Consider the following 13,043-nt stretch of genomic DNA (forward strand, 5'->3'; position numbering starts at 1 on the left):
TCGGAATTGAATGATGATCTACATATATTCCACCCTCCTGTATTTTTATTTTCATCAAAATCGGTGAAATCGCCCATGTTTCGATCAAATCGATTGATTGCCTGCTCTAGTTGCGGTGCTTACAATAGTGGTACAATGCTGATGGTCAATCTGAGAGACTCATACTTCCTGTTCCTCAGAGCAGATACAGCCTAGGCAGACATTGGTTTCTCTATGTTATTCTAAACAGTGTTAATATTTTCCGCATTTGAGTGTCTAATCCGTTTATGTCCGGTTTGTAGCCAGTCAATAATGTCAAAGCTGTATATCATATAAGGTAAAATCGGAGTGACCATGCGTACATTGACTCAAACTTGATCCGATGTAGTCATGTTGGCTAGGATGCAAATGCGTCTTTGTAACAGAATAATAATACCTTAATAAAATCTGTTTGCATGGGAAATTGGCATAAGATGTTAACAAATTGCTGTGGAGTATAGCTGAGAAACTTTACTTGCACCGAAGAAGCCAAGATTTAATTATGGGGAAAAAGTCATAATATACGAAATAAATTGAAAACTAATTTTTAGAGAAACATGTTAAATTGTTCTTATCGTGTCTGATAGCATAGCTCGCATTTATATAAACAATGCAGCGCATAAATTTTATTCATTCCTGTATGCTGTCCTATATTATTAATTTTGGTGTGTTTCTATGGTCTGATTTATGAAATACTAGCTGTCTCTACAACGTTGCACTGGGTTCTCATAACTTTGATTTATTTTGTTTCTAATTAGAAAGAACGATATGCTAAGCGAAACAGTATACATCTATATATAAAAATCTAATTCGTGGTTCGTTCGTTATTCATCAAAAGATATTTCTACATTACCAATGTAATTGAAAATTTCAGACAGTCTATCCTTAGAGTCGATGAATGTTTTTATGTTATTAAAATAACTTAAATTGCAAATTATAAATAAAATAAAATAAAAATATTTTTCGTAAGTCGATTCTGTGAGACTGTTCTGGGTTTTACTTCCGGTAGTTATACAATCTTAATTCATACACCACGATTTGACAACTCTAATCGATAAGTAAAAAAATACCCTATTTTTAAAATTTAAATTCATTTGTTTATCTTCCCAATTTCTGAATTTTAAAAAAATTGCTCGCCAGAAGGTGCATTTTGAGTTGAAACATAAAAGTCAAAGAATCTTAACAAAACCATCTTTGTTGTAAAAATAAATTTTTAACAAAATTGGCAGTACATGTTTTTTTTTTTAAACCGTTGTTTCTATATAAGACATGAATTTTTTTAATTATTAAAACAATAAATTGTTAGGTGAAAGTATAGTATTTTTTCGTGCATTTTGGTAAGGTGCTGAAATAATACCTTTTTAAATTTTATTTTCAGCTATTCTTACCATGGAGAAGGAAAGGTATTTTGTAACTATTCTGTGCTTTCAACTAACAATTTATTATTAAAAAAAAAGATATCGTGAAATTATAAAAAAAGATATGGTGAAAGTTGAATTTAACTTGAAAAAAAATAATAATGCGGACGGTGCGATTGTAGCCAGAGCCTATTTGACAATACGATCTGATTAAGATTCGATTGTTTTGTTTTTGTTTTTTTTTTACCGTAAATTGTTAGGTTAAAGTTTTTTTGTTTTTTTTTTCAAGAAAACCTTTTTTTAACAAAATTGAAAGTACACTTTTTTTTTACAAAAGTTTTATATAAGAACATATGACTGGTTTTGCTTTATTAAAGAAATTGTTAGGTGAAATACAGAAAAGTTCCTACCAAGAAAACCGTTATTTTTTCAGCTATTCTTACCATGGTGAGAGGATGGTGTCTTGTAACTATTCTGTGCGTTTAATTTTCACATTAGGTCCACCTCCACAATTTTTAAAATGGGTAGATTGGGAGTGTTTATTCCGAAAGCTGTTCTTAACATGGGTAGAATGATGGTATTTATTCCGAAAGTCGTTCTTAACATGAGGAGAATGGTGGTATTTATCCCAAAAGCCGTTTTTAACATGGGGAGGTTAGGGGTGTTTATTCCGTAAATCATTCTTAATATGGGGAGGTTGGGGGTGCTTATTCATGGCCGCCAGTGAATTATAGTGCATAGTACAGGTTTTTATATCTCGAAAACTATTTACCTCTGCAAATTTTAAATGAGATTTTCTTATTCAGCATTTTAAAGTAGTCATTTTAAAGAAAATTGTGGAGGTGAACCTTATGTAAAAAAAAAAAAAAATACAAAAAAAAAAGATATCGTGTAATTTAAATTTAACTTGGAAAAACTATTTTAAAATAGCGCGGTACCAAAAATAAATATAGACAGAAAAATACCCGCTTCGGCTTTGTACTTACACAAAGATTTGAAAAAGTTGTCAATAAAAACAAATATATAACAAGTAAATGTTTTCAAAGGTAAGATAAGTTACTTTTCTACCTAACTGGATAATTTTTAATGTTTTTATTTGGTTTGTATTATTGTACACATAGATTCGAAAAAGTTGTCAAAAAACAAATGTATAACAAATATTATCAAAGGCAAAATAAGTTACTTTTCTACCAAACTGGAAAATTTTTAGTGTTTTTATATTTGAAAATTACAAATGTTAAACACGTTAAGTTTGGGCAAATTAGTTAAAACTAAAAAACTATACAAAATACTGTTAAAAAACACCGAACATATGTCAGCCTATGCCACGGTAACCTATATTGAGTGAGTTCCTAACAGTGTTTTGAATAGTTTTTTAGTTTTAACTCATTTTCCCAAACTTAACGTGTTCGACACAGTCTGCCGCCATTTATATTTTTCAAATATACCGATAAACACTACATGTCTTCGAACCGATTAAAGATTTTACATTAAATAAAAACACTAAATCTTATCCAGTTAGGTAGAAAATTAACTTATCTGGCCTTTGATAACATTTATTTGTTATGTATTTATTTTTTGATAACTTTTTCATATCTGTGTTTAGTAATACACACCCTTTTTATTTTATGTAACGTTTAGTCGGCTCGAAAAACAGTGTTTATCAGTGTATTTGAGAAATACAAATGGTGGCGGACACTGTTAAGGACACGTTAAGTTTGGGAAAATGAGTTAAAACTAATAAAACTATACAAAATACTGTCAGAAATCCACCGAATATGTCAGCCTATGTCAGCGTAACATATATTCGGTGGGTTTCTGACACTATTTTTTATAGTTTTTTTTTTTTTGTTTTTAACTTATTTTCCCGAACTTTTTATTATTTTTTTTATCGGGCGTATTTATTTATTTAAATTATTAAATATTATTTTACGAGTATAGGTATACTTTTATGCATGTAAAATAATATTTAATAATAATAATAATATATATATATATATATATATATATATATATATATATATATATATATATATGTATGTATGTATATATGTATGTATGTATGTGTGTATGTATGTATATGCAAGTGTCATTACAAAAGTAATGTATCCTATTGTTTAACTAAAAAAAGTTAAAAAGCTATGAAGACGAAAGTGATACCATTAAAACGAGCGATCTTTTGTGCTGGTAGCTCTGCATAAAAGTCCAGGTCGTGCTTTGTCACTCACATCTTTGTCGCCATTCTGAAATCGACAAACTCAATTCCTATTTTTCCTCATATGAACTGCATTGGCTTTGTAAACACTCAACAGGCGCCGGTAAATGTTGATTAGTTAATTTGTTTCTGTATTGAATAATTTATTAACGTATCTACGCGGCTGATGCAGTCCATGACAAGGGTTGCTTTTTTAGTCTTACACCGTCAATAACTACAACAGAGAGATGAGTCTTTCAAGCCATGAAAACATAGGTGCAGTCATCATAACAATACAATTTGCATTCCACTTTGATCCATTCGGGCGGAATAAAAATAGGAGGCATTACTTTTGGAACACGTATATTGTATGTCAACTGAGATTAAAATTAAGAAGCATTTTCAAGTTAATTTTCAAGTTTAATTTTCAAGTTTCAAGTACGAAATTAATCTATATATATTTTAATAATGACAATGCGATAATAATAATAATAATAATAATAATAATAATAATAATAATAATAATAATAATAATAGCAAACTTGCCCGAAAGGAATACAAAAACTGGCATGCCCAAGTGGGGAGGGTGGTACACTGGGAATTGTGTAAACGACTGCATTTTGAGCGTACAGACAAATGGTACAGCACTCGAAAACGAGAACCACAAAATCCTATGGGACATGGACATAAAGACGGACAAACCCATCCAAGACCAGATGTTGTAATAATTAACAAGAAAGAAAAATCCTGTCAAATCGTAGATTTTGCAGTCCCAGCTGATCACAGGGTGAGTATGAAAGAAAAGGAGAAACAAAGCAAATACACAGAGCTAGCCAGAAAGTTAAAAGGGATTTGGATGATGAAGAAAATCAAAATAGTACCGATAATAGTAGGAGCACTAGGAACAATTCCGAAAAACTTCAAAAACAGAATGTCAGAAATTGGAATCAGAGGAATAACTGCAAAAGTACAACGACTAACAATAATGAAAACGACTGAAATATTAAGGAAAACCCTTGAATGCGGAGAATAATACAAGACAATATAATGAATAAGCGTTACAGGGAATGAAGAACACTAAAACTGCATATTTACAAGTTCTACACCCCTCCCATCATGCATCCCCCCATTGTTTCATCACCGTCCCCCCCACCAAAAAAAATAATACCAAAGGGCCGAGAAGGGTCAATAAGGACTGAAAGACCGAGGAGCGAGCGCCAACCAGACCTCGGCTGGACAAGCGCAAAGAGAACTGGGACCTTGGGGAGGCTGAGTGCCACTCAAATTCCAGTATAAACCAATGGCCACTACCAGCGAGAAATCAATGGTAAGCGGCTGTTGCGATGATGCAAATTCATTTGCAAATGCTATCGAAGGAGGTGGAGAGAGCTGGACGTCTGGTGTCACTCAGCTTCCAGAGAACACCACAGGTTTCCAATCAGATCGTTTGTTGACTTTTGTGAATGCTCCATGTGAGCCAATAATAATGCGTAATAAAATAAATCTATAAAAATCTGCCGATATTTTGAAATGCAGAAAAAATTTGATAAGAAAATAAATATTTAGAACTTGGAATGTAGCTATATTGTTTATATATATATATATATATATATATATATATATATATATATATATATATATATATATATATATATATATATATATATATGAGGAGTATTGTCTCGTATCGTATTTTTTTACCTCAGATTAAAAAGGAATAATCCTCCTTAAAGATTTACATTGGTTACCTCTATTCCATTAAAGGAATAAAAAAAAAAAATCAATTAAATTACTTTTCTTATTTTGTCGTCTAAATGAAAAAAGTTTTTTTTGTATTTTGGAAAACAATAATTGGTAAGATGAATAAAACACTGAACTTTGGAATGTACATAAAGAATAAAAAAAGTATTCACAGAAACGTACATTTTCACAAAATATCTATATGAACACACACGCACACACGTATATATATATATATATATATATATATATATATATATATATATATGTATATATATATATACTAGCAGGGTGACCATTCGTTGCCTGGGATGGAATGAGCATCAACAAAAGTTCCACAATTACAATGCTTGTATCGTCATCAAAATAATGGCAATCGCCCACTTTTCAATCAAATCGATTGATTGCCTGCTCTATTTGGTGACCCATCGTGGTGCACAAGTTTTTTTGGGTCCTTCCCATGTGGTGCCTTTTTCCTCAGTTTTTCTTTCCCTTTTCACTTTTCGTCTTTCACTGTGATGTTAACTCGCGCACCGGCTTTGTCATTTAGATGGTGCAGTAAATACGCATCACTGGCTCTGTTACATACCTCCATGTCAAATGATTCTTTACTTTATTAAAACTTGTAATCAAAGAGAAAAAAACTTGGAAGTTCAAACAAAAAAAACATGAGTAAATAAATGTAAATAAAATGTCTTAGTGTCTACTTTGTTCGACCTTTTCATTTTAACTTTTATCCCCTCTGAATTTCTTTTTTTTCCTTGTTAAAAAAAGAATCTCAACGCAATTTTCTAAATATTTAAAGACAACGTTTTAACACATTGAAAGAGAGATAATTGCAGTTAACTCTTTAAACAGCTAGAATGTAGTTTTTGTTGTTGTTGTTGTTGTTGTATTTTCAGAAATTTCACTTAATAAGTGCCAAACTTTTTCTAGCTTGTTTGTCCAATTTGAAATGTTAACAATATGTTACAAAGTCGGATAAATTGAGTCAAAATTAAATCCGAGTTACATTGAATAGTCTTTGATGATTGTTGGTCCTGCGTCGGAAAGTCCTACAAACTTAAACGGGGTATAAGTTCTTTCAATAATAAAGTAAGTTTAATGTTTATCGCGACAGTCTTTATAACAGCTATTTTATACTTTTAGTTATATTGCAAGATTCGTTTGTTACGTTTTTTTAGGTCGTGTGAATTTTTTTTCTTATGCAGTCTTTCTCATTTTCGTACACAACATTCGATTTTTCTTACTCATCATATCAGTCATTACATTAATCTTTTTCCTTGCGCTTGGTTGATAAGAGCTTTTCACGTAGACAACCAAATTATTTTTCTTTTAGTTAAAAATTCCTCTTCGAAATTCTTGACTAAAATAGTTAGTATAACCCCTAACTTAGTCCTACTTATTTGTCTTCTAGCTGCTCCTTGTGTCGAGATTATTCAAGATACACTACTAGTTGATCTAACCTTTTGTTTGGTGTTACGCTCCATTTTTGTTTCTTAACTTCTCTGCACATTTTGGCAAGATAACTCGAGACAATAACGGTTGGCACCTGAACCACAAAGCCAGAGGCATTATTCGTGCTACCGACTTAATCGGATATATTATGCAACAATTATTGCATTTTCCCTTTTTTTTCGCATTCCAGTATAACCCTGCGGTACTGGGGTTGACCTTTCTGATGCGAGCGCTTTGCTTATTCACTTACTACTTATATTTTCACTGACCTACTTACATCCGTAAACCGAATCATTAGAATCATTAACTTTCATGTCTCCTTTATGTCTCATAGTAAAGTGATATTCCCCCACCAGGAAATCTGGTTTATTGTCCGAATTTTTTCGGCAACATTCGAACTGTCTACGAACAACTTCGTCATTATTTACATCGTTTATTTATGTAGCTGAGGATTGTAAGCACCTTAAATGCTAGTTGACACTTACTATTCTACCAGAGTGATGAAACCGCTGCATCTTTTTTCCCATAAAGAGCCTTTGTTTTAGGATTAAAGAATAAGCTTCCATTACGATCAAGTGTCTTACTTGACCGCTAAACAATTTTTGCTATTTGTTTTTTGCGTTCGATATTAGATTTGTATGAATCCAAGTAAAAAAATACCGAAAAGAAAAAACGCCAGACATGGCTTAAAAACAAAACAAAAAAATATTTATAAGTCACTCAGCGTAGCCCATGCTAATAATAGAGTGTCTTTTTTTTTCATTGAAATTTTAAAACGTTAATAATCCGTAAAATAAAAAGTGGAGATATTTAGTATCTGGGAGTTGGACATCACTTGAACAGACCAAAGACAAATTTGCAATAATATAAATAACTTTTGTCTTTAACATAAAACATAATGTTGTCGTGAACTAAGCTCCTCACAAATCACCCTTACGCATATATGATCGACAAAACAGGAGAAAAATTCGAAAGTGAAGCAAAAGGAAAAGGAACGATAGTAACAAACAGGTGACATTTTATTTCGTCTCGGATTAGTTCGGTGCTACCTCCTTTCTTTGCAACTGCATTTTCTTTCTGCGGGAACCGTTATTTTTCTTCTTCATTTTGAACCTTTTTGTGAAAAGGCCTTATCTTGCGGCACCAAATAATCCTAATGTAAGATTGTCGTTAGATTTCCACGACGGCGCCGTTACATTTTAACACGGACCTACACGTTGCATCTAGAAACAGTCACTAAAGGACCAAAAAGAAAATAAATTTGATTTTTTTCAGTTCCTCCAAAATTATTAAATTTATTTCAAACAAACTGCTTTTCTAAAATATGTAGACCCACAAAGAAGGTAGAAAAATGTTCACTCTATCTATTCAATTCTCCTCTCACTTCATTCATGGCATCGTTTTACTTTCTCAATAAGTATAATTATTTTAAGTTACCGTTTATAATTTCATTTTTGACTAAAACTAATTCCAACATGCAGGATTGACATCTAGTTAGACGCTAGTCCTGAATTATTAATAATATTTTAAAACATTTCAGGATGCTTGATTGTATTACCAAATACCTCATATCATATTCAAAATGGCGTCTTTAGTATCTACAAGCATTGTAAGTAACTTCTTAAACATTTCGTAGGTTTTCGGTTTTCATTTATTAAGTGATTATCGTTTTCGTTTTCATAACCGGAAAACTGGCAGACATTTTACGCTTTTCTTTCAAACTACATCATCTTTACAATAATCGAAAGACTTTTCTTCCACCATTTACGTAAACGTTTTGTCATATTTCATTCGAACGATTTATATTCCAAAATACTTCATTTGGAAAAAGAAATACTTCGCACATATACCAGCAAAACAATCAATGAATTAGTAGTAATGAAACGATATTACATAGCGATACTCGGGATGAAGTGGACCAACGGCATGGAATAGGCCACAAATGATTATGCCTATTTTCTCTGGACATCCTTTTTTTCAGAGTGAAATACTTCCATTGTGGTAATGAAACTGACCTTTAAGATCACTTTTATTTTACAAATATGTCTGCGGTTGGAATGTTCGTGTTTTTTCATGATATGTAAAGGCGATCATAAAAATGGGCACATTTTATTACTAAAACTTATTTCATTATTATTCGCAAAACAAAACAATAGAACAATTAAACAATTAAATGTTTGATTGGATTATTTATAAGAAAAAGTAATTAATACATTTACAAATAAAAAAGTCCTTCCTACGTTTAACGTTTCTCTTCACGTTTTCTATTGTTTCTATTAGTTTTAATTACAAAATTAACGTTCAAATGTTGTATTTGTGCTGATCGCATACTTAATCGTTTCTATCGTTTGCCAGCGAACGGAAATTCCTTATGTATTACGGCAATATATATTTAGAAAACGAAAATACTTTCCATAATAGAATTAACATCAAAGTATCTATTCGATATACTTAATCTTTTCTCTCTTCGATCAGTAAACGAAAACTCCTTCCACACTGCAAAACCAAAACATATGGAATAACATTTCTTGCAGCTATAAAGATAAATCTTCTTGTTTTAATTAGACATATCAGTGTTACAACAGTTCGGCTTTCATTTCTCAAAATAAACAGAGAAATGAGGTTTATAAACACTACTATTAGACACGTATTATTTTACGTTTTACGGTTAATTTCATTAAATTTATTAATCATTCTTTCCTCCTGATGTAAAACCTTATTTTTTTTGTTGTTACAACATTCCATCACTATTTCAGATCTTTTACAATTGAATGAGAACGATTACAGACGCTGTTGTGCCAACTTATTTTCAAAGCCATTATTTACGGATAGTCATTTTTCGTTAAAACGTTTTTAACAGCCTAAAAAATATAAAAAAGGAAATAATAAAAAATCCGAATATTTTATATTTTAAGGTGAGAAATCAGTTTCCTATGAAAGTTTAATAAGTAATTAGCACTCACGTCCTGCACAGTTGACAGTAAGTTGACATGTATAAAGAAATGATTTCTCAGTTATTGGACAGGGAAATTGGGGTTAGGAATTTATTTTTGGGGTTAGGAATTTATTTTTACTCATCAAAATAATATTTTTTTTTTTAAATATGGAAGGATTTTTTTTATTTTTAGACTGTTTGTGTTGGGGAGGATTCACACACAAGAAATTGACAATGATGAAAGAATATCCATGTTTGGCTAAGTACAAGTGACAATAATGAGATCCACCAAACTACACAATCTAGCCAAATTCTTTTTATCATAATCTAACCTAACTAAACCGAACTTAAAACTAAGTTATATTTTAAGTTAACGGGAGAGGCATCGGAAATGTAAAGTAGATGTTATCTTAAACAAGTATGAGCTTAGCTTGTCCTGTTACCCGCCGCCTGTCTGAGCCTATAAAGGTGGGTTGTCTTAGATTCACGCCGCCTGAATGAGACTACAAGGGTGGGCTGTCTTAGATTCCTTTTTAATATTTGTTTTTATTTAATATTCCTATTTGTCTCTGCTAAGAGATTAGGATTGACTCTTAGCAGAGACAAATAGGAGTATTAAATAAAGACAAATAATAAAAAGGAATCTAAGACAGCCCATTCTTGTAGTCTCAGATAGGCGGCGGGCAACAGAAAAGCTAAGCTCATACTTGTTTATGATAACATCTACATAGCTCCGACTTTACAAACCCTAACCTTACAAACCTTATTCCCTAACACAAACATGAAATGATTGAATAAAGACACGGTAAATAAGTGAATAAACAAATAGAAAAATAAACAAACTAACAAATTCGCACTCAATCAACCCTGTTCTCCGTACAGCTGAACCGTCACCCCATGACCCTTAAAATAAAATGGATTTCTTTTGCTGAAAGTTGATTTTTGAATTCCGCTTTCGTAAATAAGCGTGTGTTGCCTGAAGAGGTCTCTAGTTTCGAAACACTAGAAGACCGAAACATGCTCATGACTGTGTAGCAACAAATTACTGCTTATGTAAAGACAAATTGAAAATGTAACTTGCTCTACTTCCGTATTGAGCACTCTTGTATTAACCTCGTTATATTTCATTGATTACCCTACTTTTTAAAAATAACAACCTCAAATTATATATATATATATATATATATATATATATATATATATATATATATATATATATATATATGTATGATGAAAATAATGGAAATAGTATTCCGACAAAATAGAGAAATAAAAAGGAATAAACCGTATGATGTGTTCAGTATTAATGCCGGTGTCCCTCAGGGACCCATCCTGGGCCCAACTCTTTTCCTGATCTACATTAATGATCTTCCAAATCATATCCTTACATCATTTGTAGACATTTATGCTGACGACACTACCATTTATGGTACCACATCTAAGACAGTAAACGAGCAAGTACTCTCCAATTCTCTCTCCTCTGATCTTGAGCATGTAGTACAATGGGGAAAGGAGTGGCTGGTTACTTTTAATGCATCTAAAACCAAGCTTCTCTCTTTACATCATCAACATTTTAATCCACATTTGTCATCAATTGAAATGAATGGCTCTCGTCTTCAGGAGGCCTCAAGTTTTGACAAGCTTCTGGGCTTGACCATTACTCCTGATCTTAAATGGAACACGTATATCAAATCTGTTGCCAAGGCCGCTGGAAAAATGGTGGGATCTTTCTATCGATCCAGTAGATATCTCACTGCTGATGCTATTCTCTATCTATATAAGAGCCAGGTACGTCCAAGGATGGAATACTGTTGCCACATCTGGGCAGGAGCTGCTAGAAAGGACTTGTCCTGCCTTGATAGAGTTCAAAATAGACTTCGTAGCCTCGTAGGAGATGTCCTTTTCTCCTCCTTACAACCTCTATCTCACAGAAGAGATGTTGCGAGTTTGTCTCTGATGTATCGTTATTTTCATGGAAAGTGTTCAACTGAGCTTCAATCTATGGTCCCCCCTCGCAAAACTTTCACAAGAAACACTCGTCTAGCTGTAAACACTATCAATAATTCCCCCCACTCTTTATCTGTGCCTAAACCTAAACATAGATTCCATGAACAAAGCTTCTTTCTTAGAACTGCACGCCTGTGGAATTGTCTTCCGTTTTCCTGCTTTCCGGCTGACTACAATATGGTTGTGTTCAAGTCTAAAGTAAATAAGTTCTTGATGAGCCGTTCCATATAAGTTATTAAATTTACCAAATTTTCATTACTAATGATTACTATATTGACCAACTTCTACTGTACACTCTTTAACCCTTATCCTTGAGTGGCCTCTGGGCCTTGATAATGTGGTGATGCCTTTGTAAAAAAAAAAAAAAAAAAAATCAACGTTTCGTCTTTATTTCGAGACTTCCTCTGGATGAATGAGATTAAGAAACAAAAAATACCAGCACAAAATATTTGAAAATGTTTCACGTGCACAGTGTGATGCAGTTCTATTTCAGAAAAACGGAAAAAGACGTTGGAAATTCAAAAAGGAGGGCGGGGGCTGGCGCTGTTAAAGAGAGGGAAATTTTAGTGACGTCATATAGTCGTTAATGTAATTTTAAAAATATGAACACAGTTAATATTCTTACTGGAAAAAAGATATATCTGTTGAAATTCAAATATAGGTTTGGAACAGAAATGAAATTAGTGTTTTTTTATGTAATTTATTGATTGAGATTATGTGTTAATTATTACAGGGGGTGTTTGAATGGTGTCTACAGTTAAATAATGTTCTTTTAATAAAAGTTTACTTATTAATGGCGCTATGTTATAGAAACCTGCACGTTGTTAAATTGTGCTTGAAATTGCAATAAGCGCAGATTCAAGAAGTCTCCGGCGCGGTTTATTTGAAATAATAATATTTGTATATATATATATATATATATATATATATATATATATATATATATATATATATATATATATATATAATCATAAAAATTAGATGCAATTTAAGATGTTGTAATTTAACACAAACAAGAATTTTATTCAACATCTTTTCTGTTTTTTTTTAACATGGTTTTAAATTTAAATCTGTTAACCTTCCTTCTATGTTTTTGTATATTGGAGTCATCAAAACTTGGTATTTACCAAGTTTCCATGGCGTATTCAGAACTGACGTCAAGTGCAAGAAATATATTTAGTAGAAGTGGTAATTAATAAAAACTGAAGAAAGTGCTCAATACTGTTGTAGAGCAAATATGCGTTTTATTTTTTATTACCGTATCTTTCTGTTAACTTACATTATTGTTTCAGCTACCCGGCCGTTTTTTTTTGCCGTCTGAAGCTTCCTCAGA

This window comes from Euprymna scolopes, chromosome 16, assembly GCF_053919585.1.
Source record: "Euprymna scolopes isolate OS-2025 chromosome 16, ASM5391958v1, whole genome shotgun sequence".
Classification (NCBI taxonomy): Eukaryota; Metazoa; Mollusca; class Cephalopoda; order Sepiida; family Sepiolidae; genus Euprymna; species Euprymna scolopes.